Below are 14,676 nucleotides of genomic sequence, written 5' to 3'. Positions count from 1 at the left end.
TACTAATATCAGGAATGAGAGAGGTGAAATGGTTATATATTCTACAGATATTAAATGAATACAAGATAATATTATGGACAACTTTATTCCTATAAATTTGTCAATATAAATAAAATGAATAAACTTGTGAAAGATACAACCCACCCAAAGGTTACTCAAGAAGAAATAGATAACCTGAATATTTATATATCTATTAAATAGATTGAAACTGTAGTTTAAAACTTTCTGCAAAGAAAAAAATCACTTTCAAATTGCTTCATATATGAATTTAGGAAAGAAATAATATCAATTCTATACCAACTCCGGCAAAAATGTTAAAAGGTGGGGATCCTTCTGTAGCATAAGCAGCCATAATTACCCTAATAATCCTACAAAGCCATTACAAGAAAAAGAACTATAGATCAATATCCCCAGATGAACATAGATGCAAAAATTCTAAATATAAGTTTTGCAAAGTGAATTCCAAATAAGTTTTAGGAAAGGATAAAACATCACAGTCATTAATACATTTATCCAAAGAATGTAAGGTTGATTTACCTCTCAAAAGTCAAATGTTGAGAGGTGCACTTTGGAACGGTGGCATGAGGAGCTCCATGGAGACAGTCACAACTGGTGAAAATTATAATAAACAACAATTTAATACCATTTACACTAGTATCAGAAACCAATGTACTTAGGTATAAATCTAACCAAATATGCATAAGATCTATATTAGGGAAACTCCAAAACTCTGATGAAAGGAATCTAAGAAGAACTAAATAAATGAAGAGATATCCCATGTTCATGGATAGGAAGATTCAATATTGTTAAGATGTCAGTTCTTCCCAACTTGATCTATAAATTCCATGCAATCCTAATTAAAATTTTAATCCCTAATTAAAATCCCAGCAAATTATTTTGGGACGATAGACAAACTGATTTTGAAGTTTATATGAGAGGCAAAAGACCAAGAAGAGTCAATATAGTATTGAAGGAGAAAACAAGGTTGGAGGGCTAACACTACCCAACTTCAAGATTTATTATAGAGATACAGTAATCAAGACAGTGTGGTATTAACAAAGGAAAACAGAAAAATAGGTAAGACTTGGTAACTAATGTGTGGGTAATTGTTATGAAGGAATCAAAGATCTTCCAGAATTCTCATTTGGGAAACTGAGCAGGTGGTTTTATACATTAAAGACATTGCTGCTGGGACTCCCCTGATGGTCCAGTGGTTATGAATCCATCTTCCAATGCAGGGGACGTGGGTTCAATCCCTGGTTGGGGAATTAAGATCCCATATGCTGCAGGGCAACTAAACCCACGCACCACAACTACTGAGCCCACGTGCCACAATAGACAGCCTGCATGCCGCAACTACTGAGCCCATACGCTCTGGAGCCCATGCGCCACAACTAGAGAGAAGCCTGTGTGCCACAACTAGAGAGAAGCCCATGCACCACAACTAAGAGCCCACATGCCACAGCTAAGACCCAATACAGCCAAAAAAAAAAAAGAAAAAAAATTTTAATTTTTAAAAATAAAAAAAAAGACATTGCTGCCTTCATAGAAAATTTTTGTTTCATTTTAGTCAAGGCAATGCAGAGAATTTAGTGACAAATTTGGAGGATCATGTGATGTTTTGTGAGACTATAGAACATATACATCGGTAGGAAGATTGAAACAGATTAAGATGGCTAGAGAGTCATAGTCTATAATATGAACAAGATAACAGGGATATGAGACATGTAGGGTTTTTTCACTATAAGATCTCCCCAACAATCATCCCAGGAATTCCCAATAGTACTGGAGTATGGAGTCAAGGAGTTAGTTGTCTAGTCTCTAGGTGCTTTTACATCATCTAATACACATCTTACCAAGTGTAGGCATCTACTCTGTAGAGTAAGTAATTATTATGCATCTACTTGAAAATATACATGGACAGGAGGAGCTCTCTGGGAAGAGCAGTTTGTCTCAAATAGCTGCTAAAATTATTTAAAGATCCAACTATTATATTAAATTCAAAATGTACCCCCTCATTAATTCAATTTGGATATTATTCCAGGTCTATTATATTGAAGTACTACATGAAACACTATGATTAGATAGAGTAAGAAATAAGAAAGAAATTGTACCTATCCTTGACTGGCTCTTAACTTAGTGAAATCCTTACCGATCCTTCTTTGTCTATCAAAGTACAAGATTTAAGTTATATTTATTCTGCATATTAGTTCTTTAAGTATTTGAAAACAATGTTCAAATCCATACTAGTTCTACTTAGGTTAAATATTTTAAGTTTCCCAACTTTTCTTGAAAAACCGTATCTTGAGTTGTACCTGATATTTATTATATAGATAATGCATCAGTTTATTAATGTCCTCCTAAAGTGTGTCACAAAAGTCCAATTACCAATTCAAATATGATTTGCAAATATTAGTACAACCTAACATTGTTTCAGATCATATGTCCAGCAGAATCACTGCTGTGTCACTTTCAGGCCTGAAACAAATGAATATGCAGTGATGAAAAAACAGCTGCCTTATTATTTAGTGTCCTTACTTACAGTCAATAGAATCCACTCAAATTTAAGCTGAAAAGGCATTATTTAGGGATATATAGATAAGTCACTGAATCATGGGAGGGCTAAAGAGACAAACTCCAGGCAGAGCTTCCTGGGGTGACTTTTAGCCCCTCTCACCAACAGGGAAGTGAAAATACTAGCTAATGCAATAAGACAAGAGAAAGAAATGAGAGGTATAGTGTTTGGGAAGAAAGAAATAAAGCAGTCTTTCTTCATGTACCACATGATTGTCTACGTAAAAAATCTGAAAGGACTGATATAAAGACTCCTGGGACTAATAAGCGATTATGGCAAGTTTTTAGGATATAATGTTAATATACAAAAGTCAGTTGGTATCCTTTATACCAGAAATGAGGAAGTGGGATTTGAAATTACAATAACACCTCATATTACTAAGTGAAAGAGGCCAATTTGAAAAGACTACAATCTGTATGATTCAAATTATACAACATTCTGGAAAGGACAAAACTATGGAGATGGTAAAAAAGATCAGGGGTTGTAGGAAGGGATGAATGAGTAGGCAGAGCACAGAGGCTTTTTAGAGCTGCAGAACTATTCTGTATGATACTATAATTGTGCATGTATTTCATTCTACATTTGTCCAAACCTATAGGATGTAACACACCATGAGTGAACCCTAATGTAGACTATGGACTCTGAGTGATAATTATGTGTCAAGGGAGGATCATTAGTTGCAACTAATGTACCACTCTGGTGGGGAATAGTGATAAAGGGGGAGGTGATGCATATGTAGGGGCTGGGGTTTATTAGAAATCTCTGTAGCTTATGCTTAATTTTGAAATGAACCTAAAACTTGTCTGAAAAATAAAGTCTACCTAAAAAATAGATGGCTCATGTATGCCTCTTTTCCCATAAAACAGCTCTGAGTCATTGTCATGAACATTAGCATATGATTGCCAAAACCGAAGTTACTCAAATGCATCCTAGCTGCTAGGGTACCAGACAATGTAGTTTGATAGATTCCACTTTGGGAAAATGAGATTTTGCCATTCTGGGAAGAAAGGTCAAAAATATTTGTGGTAAATTGATGTCCATTATATTCTTTCTCATAAGTGTTTAACATAAGATGCATACATCTTTATATATAAAATTCAGTAACATCAGAACACATTCCTGCCTATCTTGGCCACAAGTAAACCCTGTGAATTGTCTCTCTGACCTTCTCCAGAAAGATCTGTGGTCATTTAACAGTGTGACTTTACACTGGAAAAAGTGTAGTACTCAGAATTTCCAGGATATAAAATATATTGATCTTAATCTCTAGAGAACTGAAAAACCATTGTGTGTTCCACAGGTCATCTTGGGACTTCTGGTGTCAGGAGATCAATGGAATTGTCATTCAGGTCAGCCTTTCAGTAAGTTTAGTGGGATCACAGACTAATCCTATGGCTTTTTCAAAGCCCCAGCAGGTAGATTGGCAATAACTGACAAAAAACCCACATGAGTTACCCTAATAGTGTGAGGATGTAGGAAGAGCCTAGTATAGGGCTCTGAAATAACCCTGCCACACTTACCCACTTCTAAGGTTGCAATACTATATCCCTGGGGGAAATTACGGAGATAAGTACCAAAATTAAAGAATTAAAGATGCAGTTGTGATTCCTATCCTATTCCTATTTTCTCTCCATATTTGACCCATGAGTAAGCCCAGTATGTCATGGGGAATAACTGTAGATTATCTAAAATGCAATCAGATGGTGATGCCAATCAAAGCTGCAATTCTTTTTTTTTTTTTTTAATTTTATTTATTTATATTTATATTTATTTTTGGCTGTGTTGGGTCTTCGTTTCTGTGCGAGGGCTTTCTCCAGTTGCGGCAAGCGGGGGCCACTCTTCATCGCGGTGCGTGGGCCTCTCACTATCGCAGCCTCTCTTGTTGCGGAGCACAGGCTCCAGATGCGCAGGCTCAGTATTTGTGGCTCACGGGCCTAGTTGCTCCGTGGCATGTGGGATCCTCCCAGACCAGGGCTCGAACCCGTGTGCCCTGCATTGGCAGGCGGATTCTTAACCACTCTGCCACCAGGGAAGCCCCAAAGCTGCAATTCTTGATGTGGTATCTTTATAGGAGCAAATAAACATGGCCCCTAGTATCCATTATCTAGTTACTGACCCAGAAAAAATGTTCTTCTTCTCATCCTTATTATAATAGATAATCAGAAATAATGGTAGGGAAAAAAGTCTTGCCTTAGGCTATGTCAAAGACCTCCCCATCTCTGTCATAATGTAAGCTGGAGAAACGTTGAGCTCCATGATATCTCAAATAACATCATGCTTGTCATTACATTGATCATATTATACTAATAGGATCTAATGAACAGGAAATAGAAATAACTCCACATGCCTTAGGAGTCTGCCCCATAGGTGAAGTTTCAACTTGTCTAGTTATCTGTTGCTAAGACAATCTACTTTAAGGTGTGAAATACATTGCTCTACCTTGCACCCCTGACACAAATGAAAAAGCACAGACTTCGTGTGTCTCATATTTTGAAGATAACATGTACCACATTTGGGAATGCTGCTCTGATTCATTTACTGGTTTACATGAAAGGCTCAGCACTGAATTGATCTCCAAGCAAGAAAAGACTCTGCTTCAGTTCTACACTGGCTCAAATTGTCCAGCTACTTGGGCTTTATGACCTAGTAGACCCAATGGTATTGGAAGTATTTGGTAGATGGAGCAGTAGTGTGGAACTTCTGGAAAACCATCATAAAAGTATAACAAAGTAGACCTCTAAAGTTTTGGAATAAAACTATGCATTTATCTACAAATAACTATTCTCCATTTGAAATATAGCTCTACTTTGTTACTGGGAGTTTGTAGAGTGAACACCTGTTCATGGGATACCACAACTATGCAACTTGTATTGCACATCATGAATTGTGTGATCTGATTCACTGAACCATAAAATTGGATGTGCACGGTAACATTCCATTGTAAAATGAAAATGGTATACATTAGACTTGGCCACATATGTCCAGCAAGTCACAAATATACTGTATAAACAGATGGTTCAGACTCCCATGGTACCTGCTTCTACTGCTTCACTGCCTCTCCCTAAACTACAGATATGACCTCATGGGATGTTTCCCATGACCAGTTAATAGAGTACAAAAAGTTTGAGTCTGGTTTTCTTTTAGATCTCCAAGATATACTGTTATTGGCTGGAAGTAGACTTCCACTGCTTACAGTTGTACTCAGTGAAATCTCTTGAAAATAGTGGTGAAGTAAAAACTTTCTGATGTTTCTCTTCCTATAGGAGAGATGGCCTAAAATATGCATCTACAATAATTTATGGAAGAGTGGCTAATGAATTGGCTATCCAAGTCCCTGACAGACTTGAAACAAAACAAAACAAAACAAAAAAAAAAGAAGGTAGGAATACTCTCCAAGGAGATCTGGAGAATAAGAATATTGATGGACTTTTTAGAATGGATGTAGTGTGGAGACATACGTGTTCTTGCAAAATTCCTACTAGGAAAAAGTTTACATTAGTGTAAGCTATCAGTAATGTAGTAGACAACTTGATCCATCATTTTCCCCAAGTCATATTTTTCACCTAATGAGTCCATGAACAAATTGGCCATGGTAGAGATAGTGTATGTTTTTGACAATATAGACTCCCCCTCAAACAAATTAATCTCAGAGACTGAGTCCCCAATATTGGATTATTCTCTAGGAATCCAGGCAGGCATCTACCTGGAAATGTTGATTATTTTCAATCCTTTCATCATGGCTGAGCAGCACTTTGTACTTTATAAGAATAGCCCAAAACACTTCTATCAATACCAATTTTCATAGATTTAGATAATTCCTTACGTGTTACTATTTTATCTCACATACATCATATCTGATTAAAGAACAAACTTTATGAGAAAGGCAGTAGGTAAAGATACTCATGTCAAGAGTATTCACTAGTCTTACCACATGCCCAGTGACCCCAAAGTAGTTGGCTTGATAGAATGAACCTGCTGAAGGCTCAGGTATGGCCTGATTAGAAAGAACTTCTGGAATTATAACCTTCAACAGGTAACGAAATGTTATTTTCTTTCTCATTTTAATGGAGAAAAGTAAGACTCATAGAGGTGAAGTGATTTTTATCCTGATGTATCCATTAAGTGGCATAACTGGAATACTAGTCAATATCTACAATTTTAAACTTATACCCTTTTATTATGTGGCATCTGAAAACTCCTTAAAATTTTATCCAATGTACCTATTGAACTTTAACTTCCATGACTACTTTCAAAAGACCCTGTATTTTATTCCCATCAAAGCAGTTTTTATTCTGGCCAAAAAATATATTTGTACCACTTTATGTTGCAACTAGTCTGTGAAATGCCAGGGATACAGAAATGTGTAGTTCCTACCTTCAAGGAAAACACAGCTTAGTGTGTTAACTGTCAGCCTGCATGAGTTATGAGCATACTACTTACTTCATTCAACAAATACTCACCAGACATTGACTATGCAAAGATATTCTGGTAAGTTCCAGGGGTAAACAAAGTTGAAAAGCATGTTAATTATTTAATTACTTAATATCAAGAAATAAATAAGTAGGAAAACTGTAATACATGGTAGAATATGATAAGGGACCAAGAAGAATGCAATGTGAAAATATGGAGTTTATATCAAGCTGTGTCATGATCCAGTTTCTGATTATTCTGGATGAAGTTTGTCTTTTGTGTTAAGAAAGGGCATACTCATTGGATATGTCATGACTATCATTTATAAATGGCAAAACACAAAAGTGAAGAAGGCTGACATACCATCCTTAAATTTTAACTTGTTGGCATCTGTCAAAGAACTTATAATTTAAGCTAGTTTAAACATAGGGTGGTTACTTCCTTTTTTTCTTTTTCTTTTACTTTTTAAATGGAAACAATAAAAAGAATGATTGATAGGTGTTTTTTTCAAGTAATAGGAAATGGAGGAACTTCAGTACAAATCTTAAATCTTAATACCACCTAACAGTTTAAGTCATTAATATAGCTCAGTTGGGTTTCTTTTTAAGTATTTTGAAAATAAAATTTGACAGAGAAGTTGTGGGAGAGAAAACAGAATTTCCAAGATCTAGAGAGAAGTATGTCCTAATGGTGGGGAAATAATGAGCATACCTAGGCTATTGAGTCATTGTAGGTGGAGTTGTGGAGGTGGAATTGTAAACTAATGTTTTTTATATAAGTTCTAAATTGGGAAGAATATGTGCAAACATTTATTACCTATAGTTTGACTATTAATACCCTTGAGTCAGAATGGAAAACCCAAACTATCAAAGCAAGTTACTTTGGCTACAGAGTCAAGATCTTAACGCTAATAAAATCCTACAGAAATATATCAAGATGTATTTTTGATTTGCTGATTTTGATTTATATTTCTCCAATTTTTTTATTATTCTGAGATGGTAAAACTATAACAACTATCTGGTTTAATACTATGAGTCACTAAGAGTTCAATTCTGTGTATTAAACCATTCTAATCTATTCTGCATATTAAACCAGTCTTATGACACATTATCAAAGACTTTTATGCCTGTATAAGTTTCATATAAAACATCTGAATCATCAGCAATGTCACTAGTAATAAGTACAATTTTTGAATATTTTAAGATGTTTAAAAATAATCTAATATGTAGGAAAATCAGACTTGACTTTTTCATAACTACTTTCCTGAAATAAGCCTCTGTAAAAATAACCTAATAATTTCTGAGAATTTACTTTCTGGACACTATGCTTAACACTTTAGTGGAATACTTAGTTTGAGTCTCAGAACAACTTCATTATTATCTGATCCATTTTATGTATTTATTCAGACTCAGAGTGGTTACACTATTATTATGTTGTAGAGCCTATACTTTGCCAAAAGCAGGCGTTTTTATTTCTATGTTTACTGTCGTCTTCTGTATTTCAGCATTTTCTCTTGGCTTTCCTTTTATCTTTATTTATCATTTGGCTAGCCTAGCTTTCTTCCTATTTTCAGATCCCCACCTTCAAATCTTTATTTCTAGAACCCTTGTCTTATCTGTTAAAATTTTATACTTAGGTATCTTATTCATTTTTTAATTTCTAGCACTTAGTACATAAACATTTGTGAAATAAAATTATAAATGTTACACTATTAAAAGATAAATGTTGAATACATAGATAATAGAAGCAATCCTTTTCCTAAACAGAACTAATTCCAACTTCTCTAATTTTACAATTAACACAAACAACCAAAATCAAACATTAAGCTTCTAATGTTACTTTATAGTCGAATATCTTTACTTGAATTTATATTCGTATCTTCCAGTTACCAATGTTTATATATCATTTATTATATGATATATAATTTATTTATATAATATATAATTTTGCTTACTAGACTCTAGTTTGTAGCCCCTCATTATTTTCAACATTAATTGTATCATGGATATCTTTATTTACCTTTGTGATTCCAGATTCCTTTCCATTTAACTTATTTTGTATATTTATGTCAGATAAATCTTCACCAGGTATTAAAATGCCAAACACCTACTCAAATTGTTTAAATAATTCTTATCCCTTTCTGAGTTAGGCCAAGAAAAAAACTGTTTTCATTTGTAGTGAAAACAATTTTCATATTTTAATTCAATAATAAATTGCAATCTTAGAGAGGTTTACATTTAATATTTGATTGAATATGATACTATTCTTAACTTATCTATCTTGAGAATTCCCAACTAATGATATTTGCAAACATTTTTATTAATTTTAACCACATCGGCTGTTAAAAAGAACTTTGTCTTTAAAGGTAATTAAGTACATGCTATTGTACATCAAAGTCAGCATTTTAAAAATGAACAATCTAGGTAGAAACTATGCTAGTTTCATCATTATTGGTGTGAATGCTGTATTTGTTTAACTATGGAAGTTAAATTTAATAATTTATTAATTTACCAGGTAACTCTTACTCTGTTTATTTCACTTACAAAGCATATGTTTGACATGAAAAGATACAGATTAAAATAGTTGCTACTATTTTAATTTACCAATGAAAGTAATAAAGGAGAGAAGGAAGGAAGAAAATTGACTGTAATGCATAATAAGGCTTAAACATATTGTTAATCGAATATGATACTATTTTTAACGTTTAGAATATGGGGGATACAAAAACTCTTTAAAATAGTTCATTTTAACCAAAGTAACTTATGTGTTGACTTATAATTTCCATTAATATTGGGCCCATGGTATTTGTCTTCTCAAAAGAGAGATATGAAATTTTACAAAACAGGGTGATACTGTTTATGGAGACTTCTTGTAGGCCTATGATACACAAAAGAACTAGTCTCATACTTATAAAAGTGTTAAATTATAAAAGTTTGTGTACTGGTTCTTGGAACTAGTCATGCTTTGCATGAAGAAAAGCTATTATATTTCCCCAACTGTATTACAGAAACCAGAGATTTATAATCATCTGCAATAAAAGTCCCAACAGTGGCATGGGCAAATGGGAGTGAAATGGCAAATCTAGTCCAGGAAATGGGACTGGCAAGAACTATCTCAAGAAAATAATCTAATTCCCAGGTTCACTCACTAGATTTAGAGTAGCAGGGTTTTTTGACATTTGCTTAGTTTTCCCCTAGAAGAATTTTCAAAAACTATGTACCTCCCCACATGTTTTAATACAGACACATAAAAAATTCAATTAAGATTTTAAGATTTTAGCACTGTACTGTCAGTGTTCTGGATAGCACAGGCAAAAATACTGAATGGAAAAGCACCAATTCAAAAGCTATGAACTGAAATTTGACTCAGAAGAGTTGGATTGTAAATGTGAAGATGATTTAGGAATTCTGTAACCAATTGTTTTTGCACATATTTTCCTACACAAGAGTGCAGCATGATAAAAATATATGTATAAATAAGTTTAAAATATCACAGTAGGTATAAACATTCTTGCTGATTAGAATATATTGTATTGTTATTTAATTGGCAGCATGTTTTTCACTTTCTTGGTTCTTCATAATAACATTATGGTTTACAGTCTGTGGACTATTACATGATTACATGTTATGAAATAGGCAGTCCCTCTAGTAGCTGAGCAAGGGATGGATTTGAGGGGATTTGACTGAAACTGAAAGCAAATAAACAAAAAGCAGACAAGGAACTCTCAGTGAGAGATGATGGTGAGCCTAAATGAAGGACAATGGGGAGTGGGATGAACAGGACAAGGTACATCTAAAAGAGCTATGTAGGAAGTAAAATAGAAAAAACTTTAGTGATAGATTCATGTGTCATGGGTAAGAGACAAGAAAGATTTAAAGATAACTGCCTGGACTGCTAGTAACTATTAGTATATTTTAGGGATAATATAATTATTTTAAAATGTTAAATATCTATAAGAGCATAGTACAAGAGGATGTATGTAATTGGAAAATGAACAAAATAGAATACAAAGTAGTATGTGATACTGATTATAGTAATGCTTGTACAAGGGTAAGCATAAGAGGGGTCATAGAGCTTAATAAATCAATGTGTTTTGACTAAGGAATTCTTTGCATTTTTGTTAATCTTTTACTTTGAAGGCAGTTAATTATGTGCAAACAAAGCATGTTCACCAAGGGCAATATGGGAGTGAGTCTCTGGGATATGTCAAAAAATTATCTAAAAATTAATCTAACTTTATTCATCTGTAGAGTATTACTCTAGTCTCTTTTATTTAGAAATAAATAATGAATACTTGTCCAGAGTCTCCTGTTACATGTTTGAAATAATTTCACAATACCCTACCTGTTTATAAATATGTAAAATGTTGAAATAAGAATCCATTAACAGAAATGCTACACTCTCTAATCACTTTCTTATAGCCTTGATTTTCTATTTCATATTTTTAATTTTAAATTACTTTAGAATAAAAATGTTTGCTAAATCTTAGTTTAATGCTTAGAGCCTTGTTTTATTGATTGGAGAGCTATGCCTCTAGCTAAAAAGGACGTGCACGGTTTGTTTTATTTGAAAGATGCTTTATTCACACATTGTAGTAAGTCATATTGTTCAACTGACTATCCTTCCAGCTGGGGCATTGACCATTGTTTCCTAATGAGCAGTATAAACTGCCAAGCATCTATTCATTGCTAAGGATTTCCCGGTCCTTTGATGAAAATATAATATGATTTATTCACTGTGCACATCTGGCAAAGAGGTTTGCAGATTTCTTTGGGGCTCAAACTCACTCATCACTGCTTTGTTGGTTTGTGTAATAACAAGAACTTATTTATCTCGTAGAGTGTCTTACATTGTAAAGTAGTATACATTGCCCAAATACATTAAGCTTTAAAGGCTAAATAATGGATATTAATTTGTGAATTAAGTACAGTTAATTTTCCTAAGAGAGAACATATCTAAGGTAATAGAAAATAGGGACTCAAGTTAGGTACATATTTGTTTCCAATATGTATGAAAACATGAGAAAGATCTGAATGACCATGAGAATCAAACCATATAACTCTGATGAACTGTTCATTGGTGGTTTCAGTTCAACTCTTTACTATCAAATCTTTTCTCTGCTCTTGGACCAATCTTTCATATTACTAATACTTTTCAGTGTTCACCTTCCACTTTAACTTTTTCTCTTGGGGAAAACAAAGGAATCTTGTTACTACACTTTTGACCCTGTGATAAAAATGGATAATATGCCACACTTTTGTCTTGAGTTTGAGAACTTTCAATGGCTTGCACCATACTGAGTTTCTGTAGTGCTTGATTTACAGCAAATTAAAGATAAATTTCCACTTTCACTTTCAAAATAGATTGATAATTCTTAATCTCAAGAGTGTTTACACAGTCACAAACAGTAAATTTCTTTCTATAAAGGTGCCATTTAGATAGACTTATTGGCAAAAGCACAGCAGGGAAGGATAAAAATTATAGTTTTGTCTTGCTTTGTTTTCCTTTTACATACAACATTGATTTCTAAAAACTCTTCCTGCTTTCATAAAAGCTGTTAATACATAACAATTTTCTCTAAGCAAGGACCCTAATTTGGATTGGAAAACATTGAGAATTTTGGACATACTACAAAAACCAACTACTTTTATGTAAAATAAAATAAAAATCCAAGAATTAGTGTTTACAAATGGTCATTTGCAATTGCTACATGCAAGAGGGAATGAAGATGAGGTAAGCCAAATTTGGATGACTATCACACCTCAGTTTCTTTGACAGCACATTGCCAAGTGTGTAGGAATGTCCACAAAACAGTGCAGTAAAAATTGGAAAATTGATTTTCTGTAAGCGCACTAACGAGAGAGTCTTTGATCATGATGTAATATTTCCGTATTTTGAAATATTCTGTAATATTGACTATGATTGATCCATTATTTAGCTATCTTTGAGAATTGTATGTCAAATGTGTTGATACCAAAATTTGAAAGGGTACCAAAATATTTTCCAAAGTGTAAAAGAAATTAGTTTCATTCAATTGTGTTGAAAGTTTAGGAGTGTCTCTAATTGGCAGTCTGTATGAATATAACTAATGGGCTTTGACTTCGTCAAATCTGTTCACTTCATTGCAATTTGTAATCAAATTGACATGATGCAATTATCTTTACAAAGTGTTGCTCTTTTGTTTCCATATTGTCCTTTTTGATAAGAAATTTGTTTAGGGCTTCCCTGGTGGCGCAGTGGTTGAGAATCTGTCTGCTAATGCAGGGGACACGGGTTCGAGCCCTGGTCTGGGAAGATCCCACATGCCACGGAGCGGCTGGGCCCGTGAGCCACAATTACTGAGCCTGCGCATCTGGAGCCTGTGCTCCGCAACAGGAGAGGCCGCGATAATGAGGGGCCCGCGCACCGTGATGAAGAGTGGCCCCCGCTTGCTGCAACTAGAGGAAGCCCTTGCACAGAAATGAAGACCTAACACAGCCATAAATAAATAATCCCAAAGTTAAAGAAAAAAAAAAAAAGCCTATAGAGAAAGGCAGGAGCATTCCAGCTAAGCTGTTATATAAAAAAAAAAAAAAAAAAAGAAAAAAAAAGAAATTTGTTTAGAACATTTTAAGGAAGTGTAATATTTCCGTTATTATATATGATATTGTGAGTGCACATGGTTGTGTGTATAAGACTAGTGTTGGGCAAGCCTAGACAAGAATGAGTATACTAAATCCATTGATGACACAATGTATAGGAAAATATGATTCAATAAATACAAATAGGAAAGAAAAATAAAATGTCAAAGAATTTGACAAAAATAAAGAAGTGGAGCTATTGAATAGGGTTATGGAAATATAATTTTCATTTTATACCTGATGAATTAGAGACAGTGATAGCCTATTCAAATGGAAGCATTCTACTCAATCAAAAACACCCACTGAAGAGGCATTTAGATTAGTGCTTGAAGTGAAGTTGCAGAATTAGAGAATCATAAAAAAAAAAAAATTAGACATTCATATAAAAAAGAGTAGAAATGGATATTTAAGGAATGTGAATCATTGGATTGTCTCAGAAAGAAAATGTAAGTACAAATAAAAAAACCCACCAGTATTAAAAATTAAGTTTTGAAAAAAACTACACAGTTTATTAGAGAAGAAATACAGAAACTGTAAGTCATTGGAAAGATAGAAAAATAACCCAAATAATGTATTGTTAGAAATAAAAGAGAACTTAAAGAGAACTTATGTATTTTCTTACTAGTGTCTTTCATTCTAAGTTTTTAAAAGTTTAATTTTTTTAATTAGGCTATGAATAAATGAATAGAGAATTTAGTCTTTAATTCTTTTTCTTCGTTTCTGTCTCTCTGTCTCTCTCTCAATAATTTTTTCTTTCTTTCTTTTTGGTAGGGTGAGGACTCTCCTTCCCATCTGTGTCACATTTCTCACAATTTCCTAGTACAAGCCTGTAACTGCTTAACTGCTTTCAGACTTGGCCAATCTCCTCACAGCACTTCTGAATCTCTGATTTTGGCCAGGCCTTTTCTTTCTATTCATCCAAATATTTTAACTAATCAATGGCCATCTACTCCATATATCTACCATTCCTAATATCTCCAGACCTAGTGATCTTTTCTTCCTTCAAACTCTCATAATAATGGATTTATTTCTAAATTTAGGAATTAAATAGAAACTTACTTGTGTGTTATC

Source organism: Balaenoptera physalus (genome assembly GCF_965194825.1).
Source record: "Balaenoptera physalus genome assembly, chromosome: 1".
In the NCBI taxonomy this organism is placed as follows: Eukaryota; Metazoa; Chordata; class Mammalia; order Artiodactyla; family Balaenopteridae; genus Balaenoptera; species Balaenoptera physalus.
Note: the sequence above shows the minus strand (reverse complement) of the source record.